The sequence below is a fragment of the Petaurus breviceps genome, unplaced genomic scaffold, assembly GCF_028583685.1.
Source record: "Petaurus breviceps papuanus isolate PSGF00001 unplaced genomic scaffold, PetGlider_PUasm1.0 47, whole genome shotgun sequence".
Taxonomy (NCBI): domain Eukaryota; kingdom Metazoa; phylum Chordata; class Mammalia; order Diprotodontia; family Petauridae; genus Petaurus; species Petaurus breviceps.
The window spans coordinates 7,554,319-7,568,241 of record NW_027186349.1 but is presented as its reverse complement, the minus strand read 5'-3'; the positions used below and the strand labels follow the sequence as shown (position 1 = coordinate 7,568,241).

Below are 13,923 nucleotides of genomic sequence, written 5' to 3'. Positions count from 1 at the left end.
TTGACTGTCCAAACTACTAATCATCAAACCATTTTTGTTGTCTGAAAGACTTTGTATTAATGAAGTCCTATTGCTCAGTGAAATAACCTTAGATTATTTAGATATACTTATATATTAGAGTTTTACAGATCATTTTATCATTAAAATATTTTAATAAAATAAATTCTAGTTCTCTTTCCAGGCTCTATGGACAGATAGTTCTTTTGGGGTTTCTGTACAAACATTAGTTTTTCTTTTTGCTGCCACTGTTGTTATTTTCTCTTACCCACCCTTTAAACACAAACACATTTTAACATACAATGTCCTACTCCAAGTGAAACTGAGTCCTAAAGGTTATGCCATAAGAGTAAAAGTTCTGGCAAGTTTTATCATGATAGGGAAGGTTTGAATATGGTCATTGCAAGGTTCTAAATATATATATATATATATATATATATACATATATATTTTTCCTTTTTAAAAATTTGACTTATTTGTTCTAATTTTCAACATTCACTTCTATAAGATTTTGTGTTCTAAATTTTCTCTCCTTCCCTTCCTTCCCCACTCCTCAAGACAACATGCGATCTTATATAGGCTATACATGTACAATAATATTAAACATATTTTCACATTACTCATGTTGTAAAGAAGAATTACATCCAAAGGGAAAAAAAATTAGAAGGACAAATAAACAACAAAAAATGAAAAATAGTATGCTTCGATCTGCATTTAGACTCCAAAGTTCTTTCTCTGGATGTAGATACATTTTCCATTATGAGTCTTTTGGAATTGTCTTAGAGTCTTATATTGCTGAGAAGAGTTAAGTTAAGTTGGCCATTACACAATGTTGCTGCTACTATACACACTGTTCTCCTGGTTCTGCTCTCTTCACTCAGCATTAGTTCATATAAACCTTTCCAGGTTTTTCTGAAGCCCACCTGTTCATCATTTCATATGGAACAATAGTATTCCATTACATTCATATACCACTACTTGTTCAACTATTATTGTGGGCATATCCTTAATTTCTGATTTTTGGCCATCACGTAAAGAGCTGCTATAAATATTTTTGTACATGTGGGTCTTTTTTCCCATTTTTATGATCTCTTTGAGATACAGAGCAAGAAATGGTATTAGTGGGTCCAAGGGTATTTACAGTTTTATAACCCTTTGGGTGTAGTTCCAAATTGCTCTCCAGAATGGTTGGATCAGTTCACAACTCCACTAACAATGCATTAGTGTAACAATTATCCCACATCTCCCACAACTTTTATAATTTTCCTTTGCTGTCATATTAGCCAATCTGATAGATGTGATGTGGTACCACAGAGTTGTTTAGTTTTCAGTTCTCTAATCAATAGTGACGTAGACCATTTATTTTCATGTGACCATAGATAGCTTTAATTTCTTCATCTGAAAACTTCATGTCTGAATCTCCTTTTAAGGGCCATCCTAGGCAATACTGAGAGGCTCATTACCAGTAGGCTGGCTACTTGTTGATTTTTTTGACCATAACAATGTATGATAGTAACAAAAAACCAAAAGCCTTCAGCTCTGTTTGACCTCTTTCTACTTCTGAAATGACGGTGTCAAAGCAGTAAAAAAGGAGGCAGAGAGTGTTACAAATCACAATTCTTAGACCATATATAAACTTTAACTTGAGTGTTAATATTCTAACTGTGAAATACCTCTCTAGTCAGTCTCTAGATCATTGATAAGCAATTGTTAAGCAACTACTGTGTGCCAGGCACTGGGCTTGGTGCCGGGGATACAAATAAAGGAAATTTACTATCTGTGCCTCTGTTGGGGAGGTAACATATGCATGGTAAACAGGAAATAGTCAGTAGCAGTAAGGCCCTAGAATTAAGAAAGATTGAGAAAAGCTTCCTGTACAAGGTGATATTTTAGCTGGGTATGAAGGAAGCCATGGAGGCCAGGAGGCAGGGATGAGGAAAGGCAGCATTCTAGGCATGGAGGACAGTCAGAAAAAAAAAATACCTGAAGATAATACATGGAGTGTCTTGCTTAAGGAAAAATAAGAATGCCAGTGTTACTAGATGACTAATAAATGTTAAAACACTGAGAGAGTAACACTTAGGGTTTTGAGTACATGCAACACAGAATATTTTGAACAAGGGATAACTTTTCTAGGAGTAATAGTGAAATGGGGATCCCTGTATATTACATATATGCCACAGGCCTTATTATTCCTATTTTCCATCTGAGGAAATTGAGAATCCAATGAATGAAAAGATTCACCTAAAGCCACCTACCTAAAAAGGGTCTGGGATAAGATTCAAAAGCAACTCTTTTCTAACCTCAGGTCCAAAAGCTTATTCTACTATACCACACTGCATCTAGGTTTTAAAAAAATGAGCAAACAAAACTCCCCAAACCTGATAATTCAAATGTAAGAGAAGATAAAAACAGCACTAAAATTGGAGTCCAAAGATCTGTGTTATACTCCCAGGTACCACTAATTGGCTTTCTGGTCTTGAACAAGTCAATTGACACTGATGTTCCTCAGTTGACTTATATATCAGCTTAGTTAGACTATGCTAGATGATCTCTAAAATACCCTCTGGTCTCCAAATGTCAGTCTTTAAGGGTAGATATTATGTTTTATCTATTTATTGTCTTTCTTGCACTGTGTCTTTCATTGAGTTGACTAAATATGGGGGAAGGGAAGAATTGACCAACGAACGTAGTCATTGTGAGCATGCTCTGCTTATACAATCCCTATGTGGACTTCAGAGCACACACAGATATTACTTCCAGGTGGTTCATTCTATGAAGAGGGGCCTTTTGATTGGCTGCTGTACCAGAACTGAGGCTACTTTCAAAGCCCTACATGACTAAATTATTTCTCTTTCCTCTTTGTTAAAAATTAAAGAAAAAAAAACCTTTTTGCTAACAAGGTGCATTTTGAACGTAACTTTGGCTCTGCCTACACAGGGTGGGAATTGGGTTACATAAATATGAGTTTTTATTAATCTTTCATTTTGTATAACACTTTAAGGTTTCCTAAAAACATCCCTGTGATATATGTAGTGCAATTATTATTTTCTTCATTTTATAGATGAGGAAACAGCCTCAGAGAAACAAAGTGGCTTTATTTTATTGAATTGAAATGCAGGTAAACAAACTATCGTCTTTATTAAATTATAGTATTTTAATAAATATGAGCTTGGAGGGGGGGGTATTTTAGGAATCCTCTCTGCAATTCAAAGATAACACACTGAAGAAAAATGTTTTGGATTAATAAATGACTACTTTTAACAAGCATATTCTCCTGGTGATTCTGTATGGCTGTAAATCAGAGCTCTCCCATCTTAAAAGAATTAAAATTGTCAATGACACATAGGGCAATGGAAGGCTGCTTGGTGGGCATAAGCAGACTGTGGTATATTGTTAGATAGGACATTCTGGAAGTGTCATGAGTGACATTATTGATGGCAGCATGTGATTGATAAAGGAAACAAGCTGATCTTGTAGTAAGAATGCATGAAAGAAAACAGATGGGCAACCTAGGTGTTACGTCAGTACTCTGGAGATATTAAAGCAACCAGGGCTTACACTTCAGGTGGGTCTCACATAGATGATTTTTGAAATAGTGCAGACAAGAAATATCTGGAGAAAAGATGTGGAGGATCTGTGATCTAATCCTACCCTAACCCTAACTGCACTAGTGGTAGAAAGACACCCTCCCCACCTGCTAAAGAAAAACATTTGTTTGAATAATAAAATAAAGAAATGATTCTATTCATATGTAGTTTTATATGTATTATAGTAGATCATTTGGGACAGAGGGATGTAGTTACAGCTGATACAGCTGTATAGAGCTCTGAATTTGGTACCATGTGACTCTTGGGTTGGGTGAATATATTGGTATCAATTAGAATGGCTCCTCTAGGTTCATCTGGTTCCTTCAGTAATTCAGCTTCTGTACCAGGAACTGTATACATCCTGTATGGAGCAGGTGTGAGTGTTACATGTGAAATCTTACATAGAACTACTAAGATGAGATAGCATATGATTAAGGACATCTGGGCCATTGGAGATTAGAAAAAGAGAAGAGAGATTGATGTTACCTAGTGTGATTGGTGAAGACTTCATGAAAGATGTGAATCTTGAGGTGGATCTTAGAAAAATATATACATGTTTTCATGAAATAATGAAGAGTGAAATGAGCACAACCAAGAGAATATTGTATATAGTGAGAGCAATATTGTTTTAAGAAAAACTTTGAGCAAATAAGTAATTTTGACTGTTATAAATACCCAAATGAACTATAAAGGACATATGAAGAAAGACACTATCCATACACAGAGAAAGAACTGATGAACAGAAGTATGTATAGAATGACTTTATTTTTATGTGCGTGTATACATATATGTGTGTATATGATATTTATTTATGTATACACCCATAATTGTGTTGAATGGTAGCCATCTCTAGGGAAGGGGAGAGAGAAGGGAAAAAAAAGAAAAAGAAATTTACATGATAATTTTATTATATATTTAAAAGGTATAGCAAGTTGTACATAATAGACATGCAACTTCATGTGCAATAACCATTTTCTAAAAAACAATACTATGTTTTTGACATGCTTTTTAAGTCCATAAATTAAAAACAAAATAAATATTTTTTAATGGAAAAAAAGTGTGACCAGGATTTGGATAGGTAAAGGGAAACAGGAAGGATGGGAGAATGCTCATTTCTCTAGCTACTCTGAAATATACTGTATAGTGTAAAGGTACAAGATACTTCAGGGTCCTCTGAGTTTCAGTTTTCATATGGTGAAATGGAAGATGTTGGACTAGGTCAGAGGTTGGCAAACTGTGGAACTTTATTTTAAAAGGTAAAAAACAAACAAAAAAACTATTCCAAACTCACAGTATATCTTTAAAAAATGCTGTGGGTTAGATTTGGCCTTCAGGCCTTAGTTTGCTGACCCCTGGAAAATAATTTCTAATTTCGTTTGCTCTCTATATCTACAATTCCATGATTCAAAGAGGAAAACTCACCTAGTCCATGAGCATTTTCAGCAATGTCAATTATTTTCCTTGTCAGAATAACTGAGGTTAAATTTCTATTTTGCTTCATGGCTGTTGTTTGTCCTTCATTCTCAAAGAAGACCAATGGCATCAGGAAGGTGGTTTGATTTGAAAGTGAATCGAGTATATAAGGTGAGGCATGGCTGTGCAAAATCATCTATCTTCCAGAGTCATCTGAGTCCCGTGGCAAGAGATAGATCAGGATGACTGTCAATGGCCGTGATGCAGTGAAAGACCCTGGCTTTTGTAAACTAAGGTTTTTCCTAGGTTTCAGTTTATCTGAGGTAACACTCATTCAGTAATTAAAGGCTAGGTAAGAAATGAGGGAAAAGATGACCTAGTTTGAATTCCCCAAAAAATCAGTCTGGGAGTGGAAGACCCTTAGAGTTTCTGGAGAGAACATAAACAGTTTCTATTTACATTTACTCTGAGCCATCACAACCCAAACAATGAGAAAGTGAAGTTGGGCTGGGACCAATTATTGGTCAATCACTGAGAGCCAAAGTAATTTGAATTTAATGGCATCATCAGGTAGTTCCATCTGAATCCTAATGGGTTTTATGCAAGCCTGGTTTACCAGAACTATATTTCTAGAAATAATAAATGAAAACTACATGAGACAAAAGAGTTAATTGGCCCAGTTTTTCAGAAAAAATATTGAATAAATAGAGAAGAAAAAAAAAACCCTAGCCCCCAAACCCTTCAGTGTACTAATAGAACGGTCACATAAGGAATAAACCTAACAAAATTAATGCAATTCATTCTAGTTCCTGATTCATACAGTCCAGTAATCATTCCTTTTGAAGTGTCTACCATATTTCCCAATGAGAACTTGCTTTTTGTGAGCAAACCAAGATTGGTTGCCCTGACCCATAGCTGATATTGCCCTTCATAGGCTACTGCCTTGAGGCAGAAGAAGCATGATATGAATGTTGTTCATTGAATAATCTCATATGATTAATTTAATTTCTTTTCAATTTAATACTATCAATATTACTTCTCATATGACCATATCTTCCATGTGAATGTACTAGTTGGACTTACATATTAAAATGTGTACAGGCATGGCCTTGGTGTATGTGTGTAGGGGGCAGGGTAATGGCTTCTTCTATCTAAATCCTAGTTTTTCTATGACCTGGTATCTGCAATGGAATATAGGGGTGATGGTGCTTCATTGACAGAAAACGAAGGCATAGAGATAGAGATGAAAATCTAGAACTAGTCAGAAAATGTGTGGAAGAATCATAGATAGAGATGTATAAGTGACCTTAAGGGTTTTCAAGTCTGACTTCCACATTTTCCAGCTGATGAAACTTAGATTGAGAGAGGTTAAGTGATTTGTGTGTCATCAGGTTGCCACTTTGTGTCTGAGGCAAAATTTGGAATCAGTTCTTTCTGATTCTAAATCTTGGAGGGTCTATCTCCATAAGATCTAATTTAAGGTTTTTAAGTTTCAGTTCAGTTAAATAGCTGGATAGTCTATGACCAAAAAAAATCACTATGAATTCTAATGATTACGTTTGTGCATAAGGAGGTGATAGTCACAAATAGGAACATCACTTAGACATTCTCTACTTTTAATAGACTCAGTTTGCTAAAGGAGAAACTTCATAAAAAATGTCTATAATAGATTAGATGTCTATTTCTCTATCTATCTGGGCAGCAAGGTGGTGCAGTAGGTAGAGAGTGCCATGCTGTGTCTGAAGTCAGGAAGACTCATCTTCCTGAGTTCAAATATGGCCTAAGATATTTACTAGCTATGTGACCTGGGGTAAGTCACTTGACCTTCTTTGTTTTAGTTCCTTACCTGTAAAATGAGCTGGAGAAAGAAATGACAATCCACTTCCATACCTTTGCCAAGAAAACCCCAAATGGAGTAACAAAGATTGGATATAATTGAAAAGAAATATACACATATACTTATCTATACAAACATGTGTGTGTGTATGTGTGTGTGTGTGTGTGTGTGTGTGTGTATTCCTCTGGGGCCTCCTTGGAGTCAACAGGACTCCATTGGCACCACTACACTGGAGCCCACACTGAGTCACCCAACATTAATTTTGAATTTTTCCTGACCAAAGTAGGATTCCTTTCTGAACACCAGACTGCCAAGGATGAATTTCATGTCTTTATAAAATGACCCATCAACCACAGTTATATGAGACATGATATTTGACCTCAAGGTACAAAAAGACCAAAAATATTTATTAAAAATAATAATATAAAATTTAAAGAATAACAAAATATAACCTAAGGCAATATGAATTATTTTCATATTTTAAAAGTATTTTGTAATTCTAAAACAGATCAATGTAGGTTGTAGGAATAGGGAAGGTTTTTTTTATGTAACAAGTATTATTTAAGTAGGGTCTTCAGCATGGTAAGTCTCTTGGCCTTTGAGGAACACAGCACTATAAAAAAATCTAGGAGAAAAAAATCAAAATAAGAGAAATATAAAATATGTATTATAGACAGTGAATTAGACTCATTTTGCTAGAGTAGAGAAGTCAAGTCAAAAGTCTGAGAAGATACTGTATCAGTATAATACTCCATGTTCCCTCAATTTATGCTATACCTCTAAAATGAGCTTATGAAATTATATAGATACATACATGGATGGATATATGTAACATGAGAAAGCGTTGAAAATGATCCCCAATTACAGATTGTCCTCGGGTTTAATTTGATGTTGATTTACTGTATTGTGTTGCTCTAAGTATTGCCTGTGCTCAGAAATATATGGCAAATCTTGAAAGAGAGTTTGGGGTCAGAATTGCTGCAGTGAGATCCTACCAGCTTCTGAAGATGGATTGTTAAAATTTCAGTCTTAGCATTTACACTTCAGAAATTGACAATCTAAATCATAGATCAATTTATTTATTTAAAATTTTTTCTCATTTAGGCTTAAGAAAATGATGGAGAAATAATATTTAATAATTCAGTTTGCACTAAGAAGTGTATGAATACATACATGTGGTATGTGTAAATATATATGAACACATATACATACATGCATACACACATGTGTGTATATGTATGTGAGGATTTTGAGTTTCGTCAGGTGACAAAATGTTGGATGGATTCTAGGTGAGCTATTCTATAGATCTCATCAATTTGAGGGATGCTCATGTTTTTTTTTTGCTTTGTTTAATAAATCACAATGGGGATAAAAATAAATGAATATAAAACTTTTGCTACTCAGTATAATTTTCAAGTTGTCCTTAGTCTTTGCTGACATTTCAAAATGAACATTTATGGTTTAATTTGCTCTGACAGAGACTCTTGTCTCAGTTATGTACCAAGTTACTGTGATTTCACCAATGCAGTTTTCTAACAGATTATCTAACAGACTACCTAACAGATTACTAAACTGATAGAAAAAAAAGATGTTGAATTTATGAAAGATAGCATTAGGCAGGAGAAAGCATATTATATTTGGATTCTAAGAACCTGTAATCCAACCCCCATCCAAACCCAATATTTATTATCTCTGACCTTAGGTAAAACATTTACCTGCTCTGAATCTCAGTCTTCTCATATGAGAGATGACCTCCAAGGTGCCTTCCATCTCTAAATTTCATTTCCTAACATTTATAAAGTATTTCATGAGTAAACATTCTTAAAATGTAACTAGTATTTCTTCTGTTCAACTTTTATGGCCCCTTAAACATAATTTTTAAGAAGTCAGTATATCTATTATGTTTTAAAATCTGAAACCAAATTTTAAAATGTCAGTTCCTTAAGAAAAAAGAAACTATGTACAAAGGAAGTACAAATCTATGAGAAATGCACACCCCATCACCCCCAAATAAAAACATAATAAAAGTGAAAGAACAGAAAAGAGGAACTGTGAGTTAATTAGGCAGCAAATTTAATTTGATAGGCTGTCTTAGCAGACCAGATATCACCTGAACCAAGTAAAAATTTCATTTGATTTGGCCTGGCTGCAGCCTTTTGGAAAGAAGACTGAAATCTTGGAGTCTGGCAACTCTGGATGTCAATTATGATAGGCTACAACCTTCAACAGTTGACTATTTCATTATTACTCAGATAGTCATTTCCGTCTACAAATATATTTTTGCAGAGACACAAAAACCAAAATACACTTCCCCCCTTAAAACCTGATTAGATATTTATTGAGCACCAAATATTTCCCAAGATTTTAAATGTAGATGTATTCTCTACTGGCAAATGTACACTGTAAAGTAGATGATGAGATACACGATTAGGCAGGGAATGCAGAGAAGGACTGAATCAAGGAAAACATCGGTTAGAAAGAGCTGAAGATTTAAAAAAGGTCCAGTGTAGTCAAAAATGTTTTTTGACAAAATAACTTATTTTTCAACCATATAAAGTCTAAACAAATCACTTTAGAAGGAATTGAAAGAGAAAATGAGAGAATGTTATTACATTATAATCAAGTGGGTGTTTTGGCACATTTCCTTTAAAAAGAAAAAGAATACAGATTTTGATAAGGTAGAAATATAGGACTCAGATTAGTGAAATGCAACACACACACATAAACATTTTTATTTGGGACAATTTATATATTAATTGTTTTAATAGGCATGCCATGAGACACCTAGGACATGCAGTATATAGAGCTGTAGGGCCTAGAGTCAGAAGACGAGGTCAAATTTAGCTTCAGTGACTTACTGGACAAGTCAATTAAGTTTTGTCTGTCCCAGTTCCCTCATCTGGAAAATGTGATTAATATTAGCACCTACCTACAAGGGATGTTGAAAATATTAAATGAGAAAATATTTGCAAAGCATTTTGCAAATATTTAAACACTTTATAAAAGTTATATTATTATTGTTACTATGTCAAGATGTCTCTTTAGTCTCTGTCTCATTGGAAACTCAGGAATTCCATTGGGACTAGCATTATCTCATTCTAGCATGCAATTACTATTTCCTATTTTAGAGAGATATCAAGGTTTATTAGTGTATATATGAGATGTGAAGTGTTTTTAAAAATTATGTCATTATTTAATGCTTTTTTTCAATTAGCAAGTATTTTTTTTTAATCAGTCAAAATTATATATTTGCAGACTCCAATGCAATACACTATACCATCTCTGGGTCCTGCATAATTGTTGCTCAAACCAGCAACCCACAAATGTCTTCTGTTAGATTTCAACATTTGTATCTTCCCTCTCATAGCTATTAATCTAACAATTTCATAGATGCCAATAGAAAGTTGTCATTAGTTTATGGCTTATGCAGGTAGAGTTTCCTTTTTCGTACTGTTTTCTACTTGTAATTCCAAAATGGAAGGAGTCAAAACAAAGTAAAGTACACTGATAGTACACATTTCCTACTATAGTAATCTTTCTTACCCTTCTCTTTTAACCTTTACATCCTATCTTCTTTCAGTACATGAAATTAGGTGGAAAGAAAGAATAGGGGGGATTGACTTCTGGCCTCTATTCTCATAGGATTGGAACTGAGTAGTGTAGGCTACTACACTAAAAACTGACAATAATTGAATAGTGAATAGAGCACTGGCCCTGTAGTCAGAAGGTCCTGAGTTCAAATCTGGCCTGAAAACACTTAACACAAAACTAGCTGTGTGACCTTGGACAAGTCACTTAACCCCAACTGCCTTACCTTCCCCCCTTCCAAAAAGCAAAAAAAAAAAAAAAAAAGAAAAGAAAATTAAGATGAAAGTTTGGGTCAGTTGGTGGTGCAGTGAATAGAGCACTGGCCCTGGAGTCAGAAGTACCTGAGTTCAAATTCTGTCTCAGACATTTACTAGCCATGTGACCTTGGGCAAGTCATTTAAGCCCAATTGCCTTGCCTTCCCCCCTCCAAAAAGCAAATAAATAAGTAAATAAATAAATATTGCCATCAAATGAATGAATGAATGAATGAATGAATGAATGTTGCTATTTCCCTGGGGTTTTCAGATTTACAAACTAGTTTCTTTACAACTATCCAGTGAAGCAAATGTGTAGCATTAACCCAGTTTTTATAGATGAGAAAATTGATATTCAGAAGGATTAAATGACTTCTGCCTAATGACACAGCTAGTAAGTATCAGAACAAGGGCTTTGACTTTGTTTTGTTTTGTTTTGGTTGGTAAGTTTTACAAGTATTGCACTTTTTCTATGGCAATACATTATATCATTTATTGAGTATGGACTCTAACACTATACCACTACCTTGACCAGATTCTTCCACTGAAGAGTGTAAATGACTTTATTTTTGAAATTATATCTCTAACATGAAGTTTTTGTTTTTGTTTTTTTTCCTTTCTGGTGAGCAAAATTAGACAGGAAAGCTGGGGTGAGGGAGTATGGGTTTGACATTGAGAAATATATATGTAAGCTATATGTAAGACCTAAGGCCATACCATGAAGTTTCAGGTCCCAGAGAAAATTATATTATTTCTTTATCCATTTGCACACCTTTTTATACAAGTGGAACGAGGTTAAAATGAATTAAAAGGCTTGCTTTTAAAGAACGGAAAAATCTACAAAAGTCTGAACTGTTTGTGGGATGGATGGTAAACGGAAGAGTCTTGAACTTGGGAGGGAACTGAGTTATTGGTTGATGACTCCTAAAGTTTCTATTGATTGACATATTATTATCTAGCTATTTATACATGCTAGAGGTAATAATATTAAATACCTTGAGCACTAGTCATATTTGTATAGATACAGAGCAAAAACAATAAAATTACCCACAAAATATCTTTAGACATGGAAGAGTTGTGAAATATATGAATAAATTGAAGACACTTCTTTCTGTTTGTTACCTCATTAGGGTTGTTTCTTTAAAAATGTCCAATTTCTTAAAAAAAAAAGACAAGCACACACACACACAAACACACACACAAACACACACACACACTTTAAGGGAACTCTAAGCCTGAAAAAAAATAACCCTTCCACGGCAACAGATATATAAGAAAGAAATGATCTTAGCTAGGCAAAAAAAAAAAATGACCTTTCCTATCAACCTAGTTTTGTCTCTCTGCCTTACCATAGTTAACCCATGGTCATAGGTAAGTGAAAAAAGGTTTTACTCAGTCGACAAACTTTTATTAATCTCTTACAGTGTGCCAGACAGTATGTTAAGTACGACGAATATAAAGAAGCAGAATAACTTATGTGTAACCCCAACCTCAAAATCTATTTGTTTGGGCCTCTCTCCCACATGTAGGAAGATGTGTGTGTGTGTGTGTGTGTGTGTGTGTGTGCGCGCATTGTTTTTTAATTCAATTTGTTTATTTTCCATGTAGGTTATGTGTGTGTACATAGATCTGACTAGATATGACTTTCTTCTCTTTCCAATCTAGTTTCTATTTCATCAATCAATTGAAGTCACTTTTCCCAAAATTGCTAATTACTTCCTAATTGCCCAATCTAATATTGCTTTCTCAGTCCTTTCTCATTCTTAACCTCTCTTCAGTATCTAACTATATTAACTATTCTCTTCTTTCTGCATTCTCCTTCATGGTTTTCCTCCTACCTGTCTGATCACTCATTTTCAGTTTTCTTTGCTGGTTCATCATCCACAGTATGCCCCAAGCTTTGGGTAGACCACAGAATGTTCTCTTTTCTCTTTATACTTTTTTATTGACATCATCAGCTCATATGAGTTTAATTATTGTCTCTATGTTAATCAGACCAAGATCTACATATCTAGCCCTAGACTCTCCCCTAAGTTCCTTCTACAATATTAACTCTCTATTGGACATTTCATCCTAGATGTTCAAAATACACTTAATTGCTTTTACCCCCAAATCACCCATCATTTCAACTTTCTTTTTCTTCTGTTGAAGTTGCCACCATCCTTCTATTATTCAGATTGCAACTCAGTTGTTGCCCTCCATTTTAGTTATCAAATTTTATTACTTCTACCCCCGCATCCCTCACTTCTGGGCTCTACTTTCCGCTCACCAGCTCATTACACTGGTTTAGGCCTCATTGCCTTTTTCATGGACTATTGTAAAAGCCTGATGATGGTTGACCTCCCTCTTTCGAGTCTCTACCCACTGCAATCCATTCCCTGCAATGATGTTGAAGTGATTTTCCTTAAATGCATGTCTGACCATGTTATTCTTCCATTAAATAAATTCCATTGCTTGCCACTATTTCCACAGCAGAAGTTCCTAATTCTGTTTCATGGACTCTTCAGAATTTTTTAAAGAAAGGAATAAAATAAAATGCATAGAATTTCAAATGTAACCAAATATATTGAAATACAGTACTATTTATGAAATACAGTAATATTTAAAACAAAACATAAAATTTCACAGACCCTCAGATTAAGAACCCTTCCTCGGGGTGTCTAGGTGGTTCAGTGAATAGAGCACTGGCCCTGGGGTCAGGGGCACCTGAGTTCAAATCTGGCATCAGACACTTAACACTTACCAGCCATGTGACCTTGGAAAAGTCACATAATCCCAATTGCCCAGCCCTTCCCCGTCCAAAAAGCCAAAAACAAAACAAACAAACAAACCAACCTTCCTTTTCCATTGAATTCTCCTCTATGTGGCATTTAAAGCCCTTTACAACCTGGCCTCAAGCTACCTATTCTTTTGACACATTACTGTCCTTCACATACACTACATTCCAGTCAAATGACTTTCTTTTTATCCTCTCTTCTTTCCTTTTTTCTTCTTATTCTTTCTTTCTTCCTTCCTTCCTTTCTTTTTCTTTCTTTCTTCCTTCCTTTCTCTTCCTTCCTTCCTTTTTTTCTTCCTTCCTTTCTTCCTTCCTTCCTTCTTTCCTTCTTTCCCTTCCTTCCTTCCTTCCTTCCTTCCTTCCTTCCTTCCTTCCTTCCTTCCTTCCTTCCTTCCTTCCTTTCTTTCTTTCTCTCTTTCTCTCTTTCTTTCTCTCTTTCTTTCTCTCTTTCTTTCTCTCTTTCTTCCT

At 34.8% G+C, this 13,923-nt stretch overlaps 2 long non-coding RNA genes across 3 annotated transcripts in view; both read right to left on the bottom strand.

The window, feature by feature from the left end:
• Positions 1-13,923, bottom strand: part of LOC138171768 (uncharacterized) — a 106,086-nt gene that overhangs the window by 50,274 nt on the left and 41,889 nt on the right. The gene's annotated exons all lie outside the window — the stretch shown is intronic.
• LOC138171766 (uncharacterized) lies at positions 7,211-8,709 on the bottom strand. The gene is made up of 2 exons (XR_011170962.1): positions 8,553-8,709; positions 7,211-7,462 (listed from the first exon to the last, which is right to left on the bottom strand). It is a non-coding gene; the product is annotated as an uncharacterized lncRNA (long non-coding RNA).